Source organism: Bubalus bubalis, chromosome 9 (genome assembly GCF_019923935.1).
Source record: "Bubalus bubalis isolate 160015118507 breed Murrah chromosome 9, NDDB_SH_1, whole genome shotgun sequence".
NCBI lineage: Eukaryota > Metazoa > Chordata > Mammalia > Artiodactyla > Bovidae > Bubalus > Bubalus bubalis.
This window is the reverse complement of record NC_059165.1, coordinates 77,006,621-77,024,508: the sequence shown is the minus strand read 5'-3', so window position 1 is coordinate 77,024,508 and position 17,888 is coordinate 77,006,621. Positions and strand designations below refer to the sequence as shown.

The 17,888-nt window shown below is 38.4% G+C and overlaps 1 long non-coding RNA gene across 2 annotated transcripts in view; it reads right to left on the bottom strand.

Moving 5' to 3' along the window:
* Positions 1 to 14,729, bottom strand: part of LOC123335101 — a 28,277-nt gene extending 13,548 nt beyond the window's left edge. The window contains exons 1-2 of one of the 2 annotated variants that reach the window (XR_006553438.1): positions 14,375 to 14,729; positions 6,117 to 6,216 (exon numbers count right to left, since the gene is read on the bottom strand). This is a non-coding gene — a long non-coding RNA (uncharacterized LOC123335101). The remainder of the gene's footprint in view (positions 1 to 6,116; positions 6,217 to 14,374) is intronic. The other variant, XR_006553437.1, reaches the window with a different exon arrangement.
* Between the last annotated feature and the right edge of the window lie 3,159 nt (positions 14,730 to 17,888).

Here is a 17,888-nt window from a genome sequence, read left to right as displayed (position 1 = left end):
CTAGCATAAGAGTCTTTTCCAAAGAGTTAACTCTTCGCATGAGGTGGCCAAAGTACTGGAGTTTCAGCTTTAGCATCATTCCTTCCAAAGGAATCCCAGGGCTGATCTCCTTCAGAATGGACTGGTTGGATCTCCTTGCAGTCCAAGGGACTCTCAAGAGTCTTCTCCAACACCACAGTTCAAAAGCATCAATTCTTCGGCACTCAGCCTTCTTCACAGTCCAACTCTCACATCCATACGTGACCACTGGAAAAATCATAGCCTTGACTAGACGGACCTTTGTTGGCAAAGTAATGTCTCTGCTTTTGAATATGCTATCTAGGTTGGTCATAACTTTCCTTCCAAGGAGTAAGTGTCTTTTAATTTCATGGCTGCAGTCACCATCTGCAGTGATTTTGGAGCCCAGAAAAATAAAGTCTGACACTGTTTCCACTGTTTCCCCATCTATGTCCCATGAAGTGATGGGACCACATGCCATGATCTTCATTTTCTAAATGTTGAGCTTTAAGTCAACTTTTTCACTCTCCACTTTCACTTTCATCAAGAGGCTTTTGAGTTCCTCTTCACTTTGTGCCATAAGGGTGGTGTCATCTGCATATCTGAGGTTATTGATATTTCTCCCGGCAATCTTGATTCCAGCCTGTGCTTCTTCCAGCCCAGCGTTTCTCATGATGTACTCAGCATAGAAGTAAATAAGCAGGGTGACAATATACAGCCTTGACGTAGTCCTTTTCCTATTTGGAACCAGTCTGTTGTTCTATGTACAGTTCTAACTGTTGCTTCCTGACCTGCATATAGGTTTCTCAAGAGGCACATTCTATTTTATGGATAGATATGAATATGTATATCACAACTTGTTTATCCATTATTATTGTTAGTGATGGAGAAGGAAATGGCAACCCACTCCAGTGTTTATGCCTGGAGTATCCCATGGACAGAGGAGCCTGGTAGGCTGCAGTTCATGGGATTGCCAAGAGTTGGACACAATTGAAGCAACTTAGCACATTGTTAGTGAATATTGGTTTTGCTGCCAATTTTTGGTTATTATGAATAAAGCTTCTAAGAATCTAATGGTACAATCTTTTTGTAGATAAATGATTTTGTTTCTATTGAGTAACTCTTAGGAACAGAACTGCTGGATCAAAGCAAGAGGAGTATATTTAACTTTATAAGTAATCAAACAGTTTTCTAAAATAGTACATGTTCATAGTCCTACCAGCAGTGTATGGGAGTTCCAGGATCCCTTATGTTTGTCATATTTGGCATTATCGCTCGTTTTAATTTTAGTCATTCCAGTAGGTATGTTACTGTGGTTAGCATTTTCACTTCCATGCTGCCTACTGCCATCACATGATGTAGTCCATTTCTTGTGAGTACTGACCTTTCCTCTATCATCTTTTAAGAAGTGTCCAGGTCCTTTGCCCATTTTTTATTGACTTTATTTCCTTTTCACTACTGACTTGTAGCAGTTGTCAGATATATGTATTAGAGTGGTTTTCTCCCACTCTGTGACATGCCTTTTTATTTTACTACCAATCTTTATTTTAGTAATAATGAGAACAACATGTTAACTTTGATGAAGATCCAGTTTACTTTTTTCTCTCGTATTGCTTTTTGTGTTCTATGTATATCATTTTTTAGCAAACATATCACAAGACTATTCTCAGTTTATTAAAATGATTATTAATAGCTGCACAGTATTTCAGCAAAAATATTTTGTAGATGTTTAAGTTGTTTCCATTTTACATCAATATAAACAATATAATTATGAATATTCTTTAACAGATTTCTCTCCATGAATCTCTGATTGCATTTTAGACAAAATACTATTATTGTAGATAATGGATATAAGGGTTCATATTTTGATTTGTTGTTGTTCAGTCACTCATGTGTGTCTGACTCTGCAACCTCATGGACCGCAACACGCCAGGCTTCCCTGTCCTTCACTATCTCCTGAAGCTTGCTGAAACTCACGTCCATTGAGTCAATGATGCCATTCAACCATCTCATCCTGTGTCCCCTGTTTCTCCTCCTGCCCTCAATCTTTCCCAGCATCAGGGTCTTTTCCAATAAGTTGGCTCTTTGCCAAAGTATTGGAGCTTCAACTTCAGCACCAGTCCTTCCAATGAGTATTCAGAGTTGATTTCCTTTAGGATTGACTGGTTTGATCTCTTAGCTGTCAAAGGGACTCTCAAGAGTCTTCTCCAACACCACAGTTCAAAAGCATCAATTCTTTGATGTTCAGCCTTTTTTATGGTCCAACTCTCACTTCCATGGGCTTCCCTGGTGGCTCAGAGGGTAAAGCATCTGCCTGTAATGTGGGAGACCAGGGTTCGATCCCTGGGTCAGGAAGATCCCCTGGAGAAGGAAATGGCAACCCACTCTAGTATTCTCACCTGGAGAATCCCATGGACAGAGGAGCCTGGCAGGCTACAGTCCATGGGGTCACAAAGAGTCAGACATAACTGAGCGACTTCATTTTCACTTTCTTTCTCACACCCATACATGACTACTAGAAAAACCACAGCTTTGACTAGATGGACCTTTGCCAGCAAAGAAATATCTCTGCTTTTTAACATGCTGTCTAGGTTGGTCATAGCTTTTCTTCCAAGGAGCAAGCATCTTTTAATTTCATGGCTGCAGTCACCATCTGCAGTGATTTTGGAGCCCAAGAAAATAAAGTCTGTCACTGTTTCCATTGTTTCCCCATCTATTTGCCATGAAGTGATGGGACTGGATGCCATGATCTTTGAGTTTTGAATGTTGAGTTTTAAGCCAGCTTTTTCACTCTCCTCTTTCACTTTCATCAAGAGGTTCTTCAGTTCCTCTTCACTTTCTGCCATTAGGGTGGTATCATCTGCGTATCTGAAGTTATTGATATTTTTTTCAGCAGTCCTGACTCCAGCTTGTGATTCATCCAGCCTGGCATTTCACATGATGTACTCTGCATGTAAATTAAATAAGCAGGGTGACAATATAGTCTTGACATACTCCTTTCCCAATTTGGATCCAGTCCATCGTTTCATGTCTGGTTCTGACTGTTTCTTCTTGACCTGCATACAGATTTCTCAGGAGGCAGGTAAGGTGGTGTGGTATTCCCATCTCTTGAAGAATTTTCCACAGATTGTTGTGATCCACACAGTCAAAGGCTTTAGCATAGTCAATGAAGCAGAAGTAGATATTCTTCTGGAATTCTTTTTCTATGATCCAATGCATTTTGGCAATTTGATCTCTGGTTCCTCTGCTTTTCTAAATCCAGCTTGTACATTTGGAAGTTCTCAATTCAAGTACTGTTGAAGCCTAGCTTGAAGGATTTTGAGCATTACCTTGCTAGCATGTGAAATGAGTATAATTGTGCAGTAGTTTGAACATTCTTTGGCATTGTGTTTCTTTGGGACTGGAATGAAAATTGACCTTTTCCAGTCCTATGTCCATTGCTGAGTTTTCCAAATTTGCTGGCATATTGAGTGTAGTGCTTTCACTCCATCATATTTTATAATTTGAAATAGCTCAGCTGGAATTTCATCACCTCCACTAGCTTTGTTTGTAGTAATGCTTCCTAAGGCCCACTTGACTTCACACTCTAGGATGTCTGGCTCTAGGTGAGTGACCACACCATCGTGGTTGTCCAGGTCATTAAGGCCTTTTTTGTACAGCTCTTCTGTACATTCTTGCCACACCTCATATTTTGACACCTAATGCTAAATCGGTTTTACCAATTTGTACTCCTATCAGCAGTGTAGAAGAGTGCTTATTCCCAAGTTTCAAACATATGAAAATAAGTATTTGTATGTATTTATTGGAATTTTACATTTCTTCTTTTATGAATCAATTTTGCCTGTCTTTGGAACATTTGGTTTGGGGAGGGAGATTCCTCGACAATATTAACCTTTTGGTTTCCTACACTGCAAACTTTTTATATTTATCATTGATACTTACTTGAAGAGTTTAAGTTTTTGTGTACACAGGACTATCAGAATTTTCCTTTATGTTTTCTGTATTAGTTTGTCTTTTAAAAGGCATTTCCCAGAACTAAGTCAGGTATACTTATGAATATGAGTGTCAGGAGCTCTTACTACCAATGGTCTTGGTGTTACCAAGGTAATGCAAAAATAGATATGTACATACATACACACACTAATTCAACAAGAAACAACTCGTATCCACTGAGACCATTTCTAGTCACTACTGTCTAGCTCCAATGAGACTCTCACCTGCAGTCCCTGACTTCCTAATCAATGGAGACTCTATTGGGCTTTTGCAAGCTCTATCTCCCTGTACTGTTTAGGTCACTTGGCTGCACCAGGGCCTCTGTGACTACAGTAACTCTATTTCTCCTCCTGGAAAATATTCCCATACTCTGTGAATAGTTTACTCAAGTCCTCTACTCTTTCAGATTGCAGTTAACAGAAGCAAAGCTTCAGCAACCCTCTCTGCTATGGACTGAATTGTGTCACCCCTATAGAAGTCATGATTTGAGGCGATCACTCCCGATTTGATGATATTTGGAGTCAGAGACTCTGGGAAGTTAATTAAAGCTAAATGAGGTCATAAAAGTGGGATCTGAATTCAATAAGCTTGGCATCCTTATAAGAAGGGGAAGAAACACCAGAGAGCTCTCCATATTCACAGAGAGGAAAGGCCATTGAAAACACAGCAAGAAGGTAGTCATCTACAAGCTGAGAAGAGACATCTCACCAAAGACCAATCCTGCCAGCACCTTTATCTCGGACCGTTAGCCTTCAGAACTGTGAGAAAACCAATTCCTGCTGTTTAAGCCACTCAGTCTGTTGTGTATTGTTATGATAGCTCTAGAAGATGGATATACTCTGCAATAGAATCTTCTCTCAAGGGTACACTTACTTATTCTCAGGTACTCTTGATGTAGGTAATGGACTCAGAGTCACCAGATTTGTTTTGAATCAATCATTTGAAATTCTTCATAGGTGATCTGCAACCTTTCTTTAGAATATATGGTCCCTGAACATTTTCTGTCCTCAACTTCAGAACCTGTACTACAATTTTGAAACTCATGGGAAAAAAAAAACAGTATGCAGTATCCTGCTACATTTCAATTAGCTTCTCAGACTAATCAAAATTCACTCCTGGTGCTGGGAGAGACCAGCCTTTTCAAAAGCCCTTGACCACCAACACGGGAACAAAGTGAGAGTCTGTCAACAAGGAAGAAGGGGAATGATATCTGGTAGGCAGACAGGAGTGCCCACCGCAAGGAAGGTGCTTGCAGGGGCTTTAAAAGAAAATTTTCCTCTAGCAAAACTGAGCTAAAACACAGAACTCCCAAGCCAATTATTCATCATTTTAATACTAGAATTATAATAACCTTAGTCATGTTTAGAATCAGCCTTTTCTGTACAGACGTAGAAAGATAGCTATATTCTATGCATCTCTTCCTAGCTCTTTGACTTTTGTTTTTTTCCCTTTAAAATCTCTTTACATTCCAAAGCTGAATAGGGGATAGGAAAAGTAAAGGAAAATGAAAAGAGAGAAGGAAGCTTCTGACAAGTCTGTAGTGCCTCTGAAATACCCATTCTGGTCTTTTAGAGATCATAAAAAGCAAGAAACCACTCTCTAAGTAGCACAAGCAAGAGTACAGAGTAGGTTCTTATCAAAAATCAGGAGTAGAAAAGAGAACAAGAAGCCAGGAAGTCAAGGATAATGGGTATCCCCTTCTGCCCTTCTAAACATACTGTCCACCCTCTCTACCCTGCCTTTTCCCCCAGCACACTGACCTCTACAGATGGTACCACCTGGGCCCCTTGCCCTCTGGCTTCCACACTGGTTTGCTATTGGCTGACTGGTAGGAGATGAAGGGTGGGAGAAGGAAAAGGTCAAGGAATTTACCCCCACTGTATCCTTCTCTGGTGATGCTTGGCTGTGGCTGTGTTCTGGCCACAACTTGGTCGTATTCCTGTCACACGGACCCTCTCCCCTGACTGCAACTCTCCCCCATTTCTCGTAACTACCACCTTCCTTTGTTCTTCCAGGTCCAGGGGTAGCATGTTTCACCAAAAATGCTTCACCATTCTTTGTCTGTTCCCTTCAGCCCACTGACACCATTGCTAACTGCCACTTTGTTAAGCCTCTTTTTTGCTTACCACTTGGAATTTGCCATCTATTTGCTGCATGGACTCTTACTGATACCTCGGGTTACAAGTTCAGAAGAAGCACGTATCTGAGTCAGGGTACATAAAAATCCTGAAACGCAAGACAAAAAGAAATCAAGTTATCAGCAGTCAGAGTGCCAAACTAAAAACCTGATTCTGATACAAGATCAGATTAAATAAGAAACCTCCTCTACACTTATTCTAAGACAAACTGAAGCCAACAAACTGATAGAAGAAAAAGGTAGTAAATCATGACAAAAACAGACATAGAAGGGATTGGTCACAGGAATAAAGTACAGAAAAACTGATCTCCACTGATCTACAGACCACCTCTCACTTTTCTTTTTTCCAAGTCTTGCAGTTTCTAGCCCCAGATTTTCTCCCATTGTATAATTTTATCCATTCTTCTTAAGCCTTCAATTTATCTTCCAGGCAGAATAATGCAAGGTTTTTGTGATTTTTTTTTTAACTTAAACTTTTTTCTTCACCACCCCAACTTCTTGGATATTCCCTAGCCACTCAAAATTAACTCATCCCACACTTATCATATCTTCATCCTTTCACAGTAACTGGCCACTCCTCCTGACCTACTTATTTTATATGGGTAGCGTCTGCCATCTCCCATTCCACCATGCTCACCAGTTCAGACATCTTTCTACTACCTTCCCTGACAAACTCTACGTCTGTTGTCAAACAAAGAATCCAGATGGTGAATCACTGTAACTTCTATGGGTTTCAGTCTTCCTCTCCAGCCTTGTCTCTCACCGCTTCTTTTCATCATCATCATCCCATTTCTTGGAATATACTGCAAGCCTTGCCTCTATATTATTTAATAAAAAAAATCTTTTGCCAAATAATCCTATTGACACATGTCAAGTGCCACTTTCCTCAAAAATTTTCCTTCTTTTCTTTCTCCAGCCAAATGTCCTCTTCTTCTGACTATTTGATATACCCCTTTAAATAGGCTTGTTCTCTGGTATTTATTATAATCATTCATTATATATTATAATCATGACTACTATTATGTATGATACTGTTTTGTATAATAACTATTTATATAATAATAATGCCTTATATATTATACTCATAATTCTACAATACAGAAATATTTTCTAGGCTAAATTTCAATTGCTTGAAAGCAGGAAAGATCCTATTTGCTTTGCCCTCCACAGCACCTGTTTTCAAAAAAATAATGTCAATGGTACTGAGTTGTAGTACATTTTCTGATATGCATATCAAATTTCCAGAGAAAATTATTTCTAAAATTAAAAAAAGACTATCAAAAATTGAAAAACCATGCAGTATATAGCTTCTATATCTTGACACTAAATTTCATTTTTAAAATGTTAGAAAATAAAGAAAGCTGGATTAACTTTCCAAACAATATTTAACTTTGAAATCTTAACCAAGCCAATCCCTGTAGGAGTGACAAGTTTGTGTCTGCAATTCACCTTAATGGATTTGGTAACAATACATCTTTCTCTCCCAGACATTTATTCTGGACACACACAGTAGTTTGTTAGCAAAATGAAAACATTTGTGCCTGCATTGAAATTTTACTGATTATCACATATATGAAGCAGAGACTGAAAAACAAATGTTGTTTTGCAAAGAGGTTTTCTGTTTTCACAAAAACACCCACTCTGGCTGAGAATGAATAATTTGGACCTAAAAATTTCCCCAAGAAAACCTTGATAAAAATCCTTTATAATTTTATCAATCTTCCTCCATGTTTTTCTAATTATTTAGGACAACTGCATGAAAATATGTTCTTTGATTTAGCTATTCATTTTCTTAATAACCATGACTGAGTATTAGCATGATAATTCCTTGAATAGTGTTCATCAGATTCCCCTATAATGACATTAATGCCTGTTTTGTAATTTTCCTGAAGCCCTCACTCCCCAAGGACCATTCTCCATCTTGATATTGTTTGTAACCATATGCAGTGGACATCCTGCTTTTTTGCTTTGTTTGCCTCTCTTATTCATAGCCATTTCTTCTCTTATCAGGTCCCAGTTTTCTTTTGGGAAAACTCCCTTCCCCATACCCTCAGTCCTTGTGGTCTGGACTGGTGGAGTTGACTCTACCCTAAGTCCTAAAAATGGGCACACTCCAGCCTGTGAAGTCACATCACTTTCTCTCCTGACTATGGTGTCTAGTTCACAAAGGAATAATGAATCAAGCTGAATTCAGCAAGAATCAGGCCAGAGACTGGTGGGAATCCTTAGATTTGGGTTTCCAATTGGGTTGCTAATAGCTTAGACATTTCTGGGGAGAAGCCCACCTAAAGATGAAACCAATATAGGAAAGCAGAACAAAAGGTGGAAAACGAGAGATTTCTAATACAACTAATTGTGCGCCTGGACTCAGTGACATCTCTGGATTATTAATCAGGTAAGCCAGTTTGGTTTTTAATTCAGTTTGTAAATAAATTCTCTTTTTTATAATTAAATAAATTTGAAATTATTTTCTGTCCCTTATAAATGAAAAGATTCATAGCTGGTATGCCATGGAGCAGCAGTCCCCAACCTTTTTGGCACAAAGAACTAATTTCGTGGAAAACTGTCGTTCCACGGACCATGACGGGGGGGATGGTTTCAGGATGATTCAAGCGCATTACATTTATTATGCAATTTATTTTTACTATTAATCCATCAGCTCCACCTCAGATCATCAGGCAATAGATCCTGGAGATTGGGGACCTCTGCCATGGAGCACCATACACTCTTTGACCATCTTCCTCTCTGACCAAAGATCAGTGTCAGCCTGGCCGCCTCCTCTATTCTGTGGTGCTCATAGCATACCTCTTTCCAGGGCCTGGTATATAACCATCATCTACAAACTGAAGAAACACCTTTGGGCTTTATTCTAACTACAACTCCTCTCTCTCACCGTGCATTGTGCAAAGTCATTTCCCTAATGTTGATTTACTAATTCATCCCAGAATGTATTTCAGTTCCTTCTGCTTCTTTCATATTTCCCAAAATATGCTTTAAGCTTTTAAATTTAAATTTAAAAAAATTTTTAATATATTTCAAATAGGGATATCAATAAAATATGTAGAAATAATTCACAACAAACATATAAATTAATAAGACCACTGATGGGGACTTTGAGACACATATTTCACAAATTGGTTATTTTAAAATAGGCAGAGCAAGTAGCTAGTATAGGTTGAGGAGAAATTAGGAGGTCCCCTCTTCATCCCCTAACTCTACCACCTCATTGTCTATCATCAGATCAGATCAGATCAGATCAGTTGCTCAGTCATGTCTGACTCTTTGAGACCCCATGAATCACAGCACGCCAGGCCTCCCTATCCATCACTAACTCCCAGAGTTCACTCAGACTCACGTCCATCGAGTCAGTGATGCCATCCACCTATCTCATCCTCTGGCGTCCCCTTCTCCTCCTGCCCCCAATCCCTCCCAGCATCAGAGTCTTTGCCAATGAGTCAACTATTCGCATGAGGTGGCCAAAGTCCTGGAGTTTCAGCTTTAGCATCATTCCTTCCAAAGGAATCCCAGGGCTGATCTCCTTCAGAATGGACTGGTTGGATCTCCTTGCTGTCCAAGGGACTCTCAAGAGTCTTCTCCAACACCACAGTTCAAAAGCATCAATTCTTCGGCACTCAGCCTTCTTCACAGTCCAACTCTCACATCCATACATGACCGCAGGAAAAACCATAGCCTTGACTAGACGGACCTTTGTTGGCAAAGTAATGTCTCTGCTTTTGAATATGCTATCTAGGTTGGTCATAACTTTCCTTCCAAGGAGTAAGTGTCTTTTAATTTCATGGCTGCAGTCACCATCTGCAGTGATTTTGGAGCCCAGAAAAATAAAGTCTGACACTGTTTCCACTGTTTCCCCATCTATGTCCCATGAAGTGATGGGACCAGATGCCATGATCTTCGTTTTCTGAATGTTGAGCTTTAAGCCAACTTTTTCACTCTCCACTTTCACTTTCATCAAGAGGCTTTTGAGTTCCTCTTCACTTTCTACCATAAGGGTTGTGTCATCTGCATATCTGAGGTTATTGATATTTCTCCCGGCAATCTTGATTCCAGCTTGTGTTTCTTCCAGTCCAGCATTTCTCATGATGTACTCTGCATATAAGTTAAATAAACAGGGTGACAATATACAGCCTTGACGAACTCCTTTTCCTATTTGGAACCAGTCTATTGTTCCATGTCCAGTTCTAACTGTTGCTTCCTGACCTGCATACAGATTTCTCAGGAGGCAGATTAGGTGGTCTGGTATTCCCATCTCTTTCAGAATTTTCCACAGTTTATTGGGATCCACACAGTCAAAGGCTTTGGCATAGTCAATAAAGCAGAAATAGATGCTTTTCTGGAACTCTCTTGCTTTTTCCATGATCCAGCAGATGTTGGCAATTTGATCTCTGGTTCCTCTGCCTTTTCTAAAACCAGCTTGAACATCAGAAAGTTCACGGTTCACATATTGCTGAAGCCTGGCTTGGAGAATTTTGAGCATTACTTTACTAGCGTGTGAGATGAGTGCAATTGTGCAGTAGTTTGAGCATTCTTTGCATTGCCTTTCTTTGGGATTGGAATGAAAACTGACCTTTTCCAGTCCTGTGGCCACTGCTGAGTTTTCCAAATTTGCTGGCATATTGAGTGCAGCACTTTCATAGCATCATCTTTCAGGATTTGGAATAGCTCAACTGGAATTCCATCACCTCCACTAGCTTTGTTCGTAGTGATGCTTTCTAAGGCCCACTTGTCTTCACATTCCAGGATGTCTGGCTCTAGGTCAGTGATCACACCATCGTGATTATCTGGGTCGTGAAGATCTCTTTTGTACAGTTCTCCTGTGTATTCTTGCCATCTCTTCTTAATATCTTCTGCTTCTGTTAGGTCCATACCATTTCTGTCCTTTATTGAGCCCATATTTGCATGAAATGTTCCTTTGGTATCTCTGATTTTCTTGAAGAGATCCCTAGTCTTTCCCATTCTGTTGTTTTCCTCTATTTCTTTGCTTTGATCGCTGAAGAAGGCTTTCTTATCTCTTCTTGCTATTCTTTGGAACTCTGTATTCAGTTGTTTATATCTTTCCTTTTCTCCTTTGCTTTTCACTTCTCTTCTTTTCACAGCTATTTGTAAGTCCTCCTCAGACAGCCATTTTGCTTTTTTGCATTTCTTTTCCATGGGGATGGTCTTGATCCCTGTCTCTTGTACAATGTCACAAACCTCATTCCATAGTTCATCAGGCACTCTATCAGATCTAGGCCCTTAAATCTATTTCTCACTTCCACTGTATAACCATAAGGGATTTGATTTAGGTCATACCTGAATGGTCCAGTGGTTTTCCCTACTTTCTTCAATTTAAGTCTGAATTTGGCAATAAGGAGTTCATGGTCTGAGCCACAGTCAGCTCCTGGTCTTGTTTTTGCTGACTGTATACAGCTTCTCCATCTTTGGCTGCAAAGAATATAATCAATCTGATTTTGGTGTTCACCATCTGGTGATGTCCATGTGTAGAGTCTTCTCTTGTGTTGTTGGAAGAGGGTGTTTGTTATGACCAGTGCATTTTCTTGACAAAACTCTATTAGTCTTTGCCCTACTTCATTCCGTATTCCAAGGCCACATTTGCCTGTTACTCCAGGTGTTTCTTGACTTCCTACTTTTGCATTCCAGTCCCCTATAATGAAAAGGACATCTTTTTGGGGTGTTAGTTCTAAAAGGTCTTGTAGGTCTTCATAGAACCATTGTCTATCATAGTTCCTATGAAACCACTATTAATTATTTTACCATTTGATACACACACACACACACACACACACACTCACACACCAATGGAATATTACTCAGCCATAAAAATGAAATAATGCCATTGCAGCAACGTGGATGGTTGTACAGATTATCATACTAAGTGAAGCAAGTCAGAAAGATAAAGACAAATATATGATCACTTATTGTAGACTCTAAAAAATGATACAAATGAACCTTATTTACAAAACAAAAGCAGATACACAGACATAGAAAACAAATTTATGGTTACTAAAGGAGAAAGAGGTGGTAAGGAGGGATAAATTAGGAGTGTGAGATTAACATATACACACTGCTGCTGCTGCTGCTGCTAAGTCACTTCAGTCGTGTCTGACTCTGTGTGACCCCATAGACGGGAGCCCACCAGGCTTCCCCGTCCCTGGGATTCTCCAGGCAAGAACACTGAAGTGGGTTGCCATTTCCTTCTCCAATGCAGGAAAGTGAAAAATGAAAGTGAAGTCTCTCAGTCGTGTCCGACCCTCAGCGACCCCATGGACTGCAGCCTACCAGGCTCCTCCGTCCATGGGATTTTCCAAGCAAGAGTACTGGAGTGGAGTGCCATTGCCTTCTATGACATATACACACTACTATATATAAAATAGATAAATAGCAAACTATATATAAAATAGATAAATAGCAAGTTTCTACTGTTTGGCATAGGGAACTATATTCAATGTCCTGTAATAAACCATAATGAAAAAGAATATGAAAAAAACAATTTACATATGTATAACTAAATCAATTTGCTGTACACCAGAAACTAATACAACAATGTACATAAATTAGACTTCAATTTTAAAAAATTAATAATTTTACCATTAGAGGTTTTAAAAAAGTGAGCTGGACAGTAAATTCATTGCACATGTTTTGCATACTAACAGTCCAAATTTATAGCCTGACATCTATGAGTATATCCATGAATAAAAAACAAAATATGAAAGAGTAAGAAAATCCTAGAAAATGCATTCCTCATGGTCCCCGAAAGACATCACCATTCAGCTTCATGTTATGTAGGGATAAAATTGTCATTATGTCAGACTGATATAACTTCAGAAAATCCTGATTTTTATATTAAAGATTATTTTAAAAAATGGAATAGGACTCAAAATAAACTGCTCTGCCATGTTCAAGAAAAATTGATATGTGTAAAATTTCCAAGCTTCATTTTCTTCATCAGGCCTGTTGACAGGGGACATTATATTATTTCTGACTTTTATCTCACTATTCAGAAAGGATGATCGTAGCAGCTTTAATAATAGATCAGTCTGATTAATAAAACCTCTGCTCTACTCCAATTTACATGAGCTTCATTATGAAAAGTAATTGGCCACGCTGAATTTACTGTGGGAGTCAGCTAATGCTGAATACAAAAGCAGAGAGAGATATAAGAGGAAGACTTGATTCAAGGTCATATATGTTGTAAAGAAAGCTGAGTGATCCTTAGAGGAGGAAAAAAAAAAAAGTTGGTTCTATTTAAAAAGCACTCAACTGGAAATTAAGCTTTAAATTTTGAATAAATAAATGTCTTGCTGGACAGAAAAATCTAGTGCCCCAAGCCCAATGGGCACCAGAAAATGGTTTTGTAACCTTGTCACTGTTGGACATCAATGTCATAATAATTGAAACCTAGTTACTGGCCGGTTTTATCATCCCTCTTGTTATAATACCTTATTTCAATCATCCATCTATTGTAACTATCAGAGCTAGGGAGTGATGACAATGGCCCCCGTCACATCAGTAATACACAATTAAATTTAAAAGCTTCTAATTTCACATGCAATACTGATCAGACTTTTTAAGTGAATAAGATCACCGGATCTCTCAAATCCAGTACAATAATTCTGTCAGTTCAAAATGCACCTGAGGAAGGGAGTTGGGCTACACATTTTGAATGAGCAAATCATGTAATAAGAGAATACTAGTACTTCTTCTTCCCCCATTGCATTACTAAAAAGTGATAGTGAACAACCTTTAGAATTCCCTCTAGTTGAGAATGTACAAATCAAAACAGGGAATGCATTCCTTTGCTTGTATTTAGTAGTAAGGCTCAATTGGGTATGTTTTGCCCTAATCTTAGAGACAGGAAATTACATATACATAAAACCTGAAGTATGCAAAATTTACTAATAGTATATATATATATGTAATATATGAAATATCCAAATTTTATATATATATATATATATGGACAGATTCTGAAGGTATTAAAGCAGCCTAGGAATTCAGAGGTTTCCACAGGTACATATGTGTATGTTTTATAGATTATTCAAACCAGTTCAAAAATAACACTGTGTAGAAAGGCTATCTTCTCCAACAATCCAAATTCTATCCAGTCCTGAAACCTTGTTCAAGATCTGCCTTCTCTGTGGTCTTCTCATTTTTTAAATCCAGCCCATCCTCCATCGTCTCTGAAATATGACTTTTACTTCACTACCACGTTGCGTATTTATTACTTACTGAAGTGCAGGACCTTATTCCTGAAGTCATCACTGTTGTTAGCTTGAAACAGTCTGAAGTTAGCTGTGAAGACGCACTAAAAAGTGTAAACGACCGCCCACAGTAGTCATGGATCTGGAGGTGAGTGAACACAGAAATGTGGAGGAGGACGGGAGGGTTGGTAGGAAGTAGGAAGGGTTTACAGAGGAGGTAGAGATGAAGATTGTCCTTGAAGAAGGGTGTCTCTCACACAGCCAGAATGGAAGAGAAAAGCCTGGCAGCCTGAATAAGACGAAGAGGCAGAGATGAACCCAGGAAAGGGTTGATGGGAAACCGTAAGGAAGTTCACACGTTCTCTTCATCTGCAGATGAATCCATCACTAAAGGAGATACACCTGTGCTGAAGGGCAATCTCGCTAACCAAACAGTGAAAGAAATGCAACAGCATGTTCTTCTAAATAATTTAGTTTAGGTACCATTAGCAAGACAGGAACAAGATGCCAAACTAGTACCCACACTGGTTCATTTTTACTGGTTGTCTAAATTAAGACCACTGTCTAAATTGGACTCTGAAAATGAGTCCAATTATCTCCCACATTGGAAATAGGAGACTTTCACTTATGAACTATAATGTAAACAGTAGGGGGGAAAGGGACTTTCCTTAAAAGTCACAACTGAATTTGAAATCCCCAGCAAGGGAGTTGAACTAAAGCAGTATTAAAAAATATATGGAACTTTAGTCCTACTGCCGTTTAACCTCTTTGGAAAACATGTACAGATTCACAGAGATTTATGCTTTGCTAAGAGAAACCCATGTTTACCTCCCAACAGTCCAGTGAATCTCAATCTTGGTTGCATATTAAAGGCACCTGGAGAGCGATTAAAACTCACTGAAGACAACATCCACCTGGTCCACTAACTCAGAACCTTCATGGGTGGAGCCCAGGCAGGTGGAACCCAGGCAGCAGAGCTAAGGACCACTGACATCCCCCTCCTTACAACCACATGTTGCATTCCCAATTTAGGAATGACTGGACCATCAGCTTGTTTACCATCATTTTCTGAAAGTGGGGGGACACAGCATAGCATATACAAACTTTCAAATTTAGATAAGTTTTTGTCTTAACTATCAATATTGGGCATAATTGACTAAGCAATTATTGAAAGAATCAGAAAAAAATCAATCAATGTATAAACAGGTTTTAAGGAAAGTGGTGAATGAAAACAAGAGTGATAAGAAAAGTAAGAGTAATGAATCATTAAAAAAAATAAAATGTCCTGAAATGGACAAAAGTGGCCAATATTAACTCAGTTAATATTTAGGATGACATATGTATTCACTTCTATGACAACAATAAAACCTACCAGTTTTTAATTCTTACTAGCAATCACTCGGAGTATTTTATATATGTGTTTCATATATTAAACTCAATCTTACACAGTTCTGTGACAGAGAATACTCCATTTTATAGATGAATAAATAAAGCCCATAAAAATTAAGTATTTTGCCTGATGTGACATAGCTAGTACCTGAATCAGTTTTCACACAGATTGACTGATACCTCAAGTGACACAGAAGCAATCTGATTCAGTTATCATACTCCACTGTCATCCAGAGGTTCAGCTTACAGCCTTCTGGTTGGGAGGGGAGGTGGGGCAATGAGGGTCAGGGGATAGCCGTGGATTTTAATTGTTATAAATGACTTTAAAATCTGTTTAGTCCTAATTTAGGGCAGAAATCACCTCATTTGTTGATCCGGGCTCATTTCTGACTTATTCAGTGGACTATTTGTCATTCCTGTTTAAATGTCATTCTGACTTACTGGGTGGCTGTTTCAAACTTTTCTTCCTGTAAGCAGCTTTCACTCAGGAACCCAGTTTGCCAAGAATTCTCAATATTTCTGGAGCAAGAAAGACTGTAACTTGTTTTGGGAGACAATTCTTTTTACAGTACTAGTCTTTAAAACACTGTTCCTTTTTCAAAATGGATGGATACTGGTAATAAGCCAGACCATCCAAGAGTCAACAAAGATCTTAAGGTAAAGGATAATACTTTAAAGTTTTATGTAATCAGTTCAATAAGTCCCTGAAAGTGTTTTTAGTATTATCAAAGCTCTGTGAATGAGTGATTGCATTCTGTTTACAGAATGGAAAATTAAGGGGCACACTCCAGCCTAACTCATCCAAAATGGGCTAAAGCAGAGAATAAAAACAACTCCCTATGCATAGCACTAGATCCCCATCCTGCAAGCATTCTGGTGTTTAATTTAAAGCCTGGCTCACTCTAGTTTCCCATTCAAGTGCCAAGAGGAAACACACCACACAATTCCAGCTAAAGATTAGAATGAGACTCCCCAAGAGACCAAAGGAAAACCCACTCCCACACTGAAGATAGGCCCTTAAAAACCCGAATTTACTTTCCTCGTTTGTTGCTTGGCATCTCATCCTGCTTCTCATAATCTATTCCAGCTGTTTCTCCAGAAAGTATAGTGTTCGTTCAAAAAGCACCAAAAAAAATGGTAAATCATCAAGTATTGATCTCCAAGTCAAAGGAATGGATATTTCTTTTACTAGAATAAGACACAAAAATGATTATTAGGTATTTGTAGTTATAAATAACAGATGAATCTTTCCCTCTTATGCACAAAAACCTGGCAATGTCATGATTATATACTCAAAATATTACACGTCTAAGTATTAAAATGTGAAAGATATAATCTCAGGATATGTTGTTTTCTGAATATGCTAATCTTAATTGCCATGAAATTTACATTTCATATAATTTGAAGTCTAATATGAGCATATTTGATATGAATGTAATATCACTCAAAATTTTTCTTTATTTTGTTATTCTCATCCTTGATTTAAAAAAAAAACAGAGAAATCTCTATTGATAAAAACCATAATTCTAAAATTAAAATCACTAATTACAATTCAATCAGCTTGCTAATCTTTCAGGCTTAAGAACAATTAGTACATTTTCGCAATACTGGGTTAAAATGGTGGCTCAGTCGGTGAAGAATCTGCCTGCAGTGTAGGAGACCCAGATTCAATGCCTGGGTCAGGAAGAGCCCCTGGAAAAGGAAATGGCTAATCCACTCCTGTATTCTGGCCTTGGAAATCTCATGGACAGAGGAGCCTGGCAAGCTACAGTCCATGTGATTGCAAGAGTCAGATACAACCTAGTGACTAAACCACCACCACAATTAAGGTTGAACTTTTGTGTTTTTTCCACTTAAATGTACACTTTCTTTACATGTTTATCAGTTAGTTCATTTCTACCTCTTTTTATTTTTTTAATTTGTACCTCTTTATAAAGCAAAAAAAGAGAGAACAAGAAAAAAAAATGACAATGATTTCAGCACTGCCAATACAATGAAAGTAACAGAAACAGTGAAAAATAAAACAGTTTCATGCACGTTTCAGGATAATTTCTTTTCCAAGAAAAACATTAAAATAAAAAGAGAATTAGCCACAGACTGCGTACTCAGCGTATATCCTCTATTAAAAAAAAATGAAAAAAAAAAATAAAAAA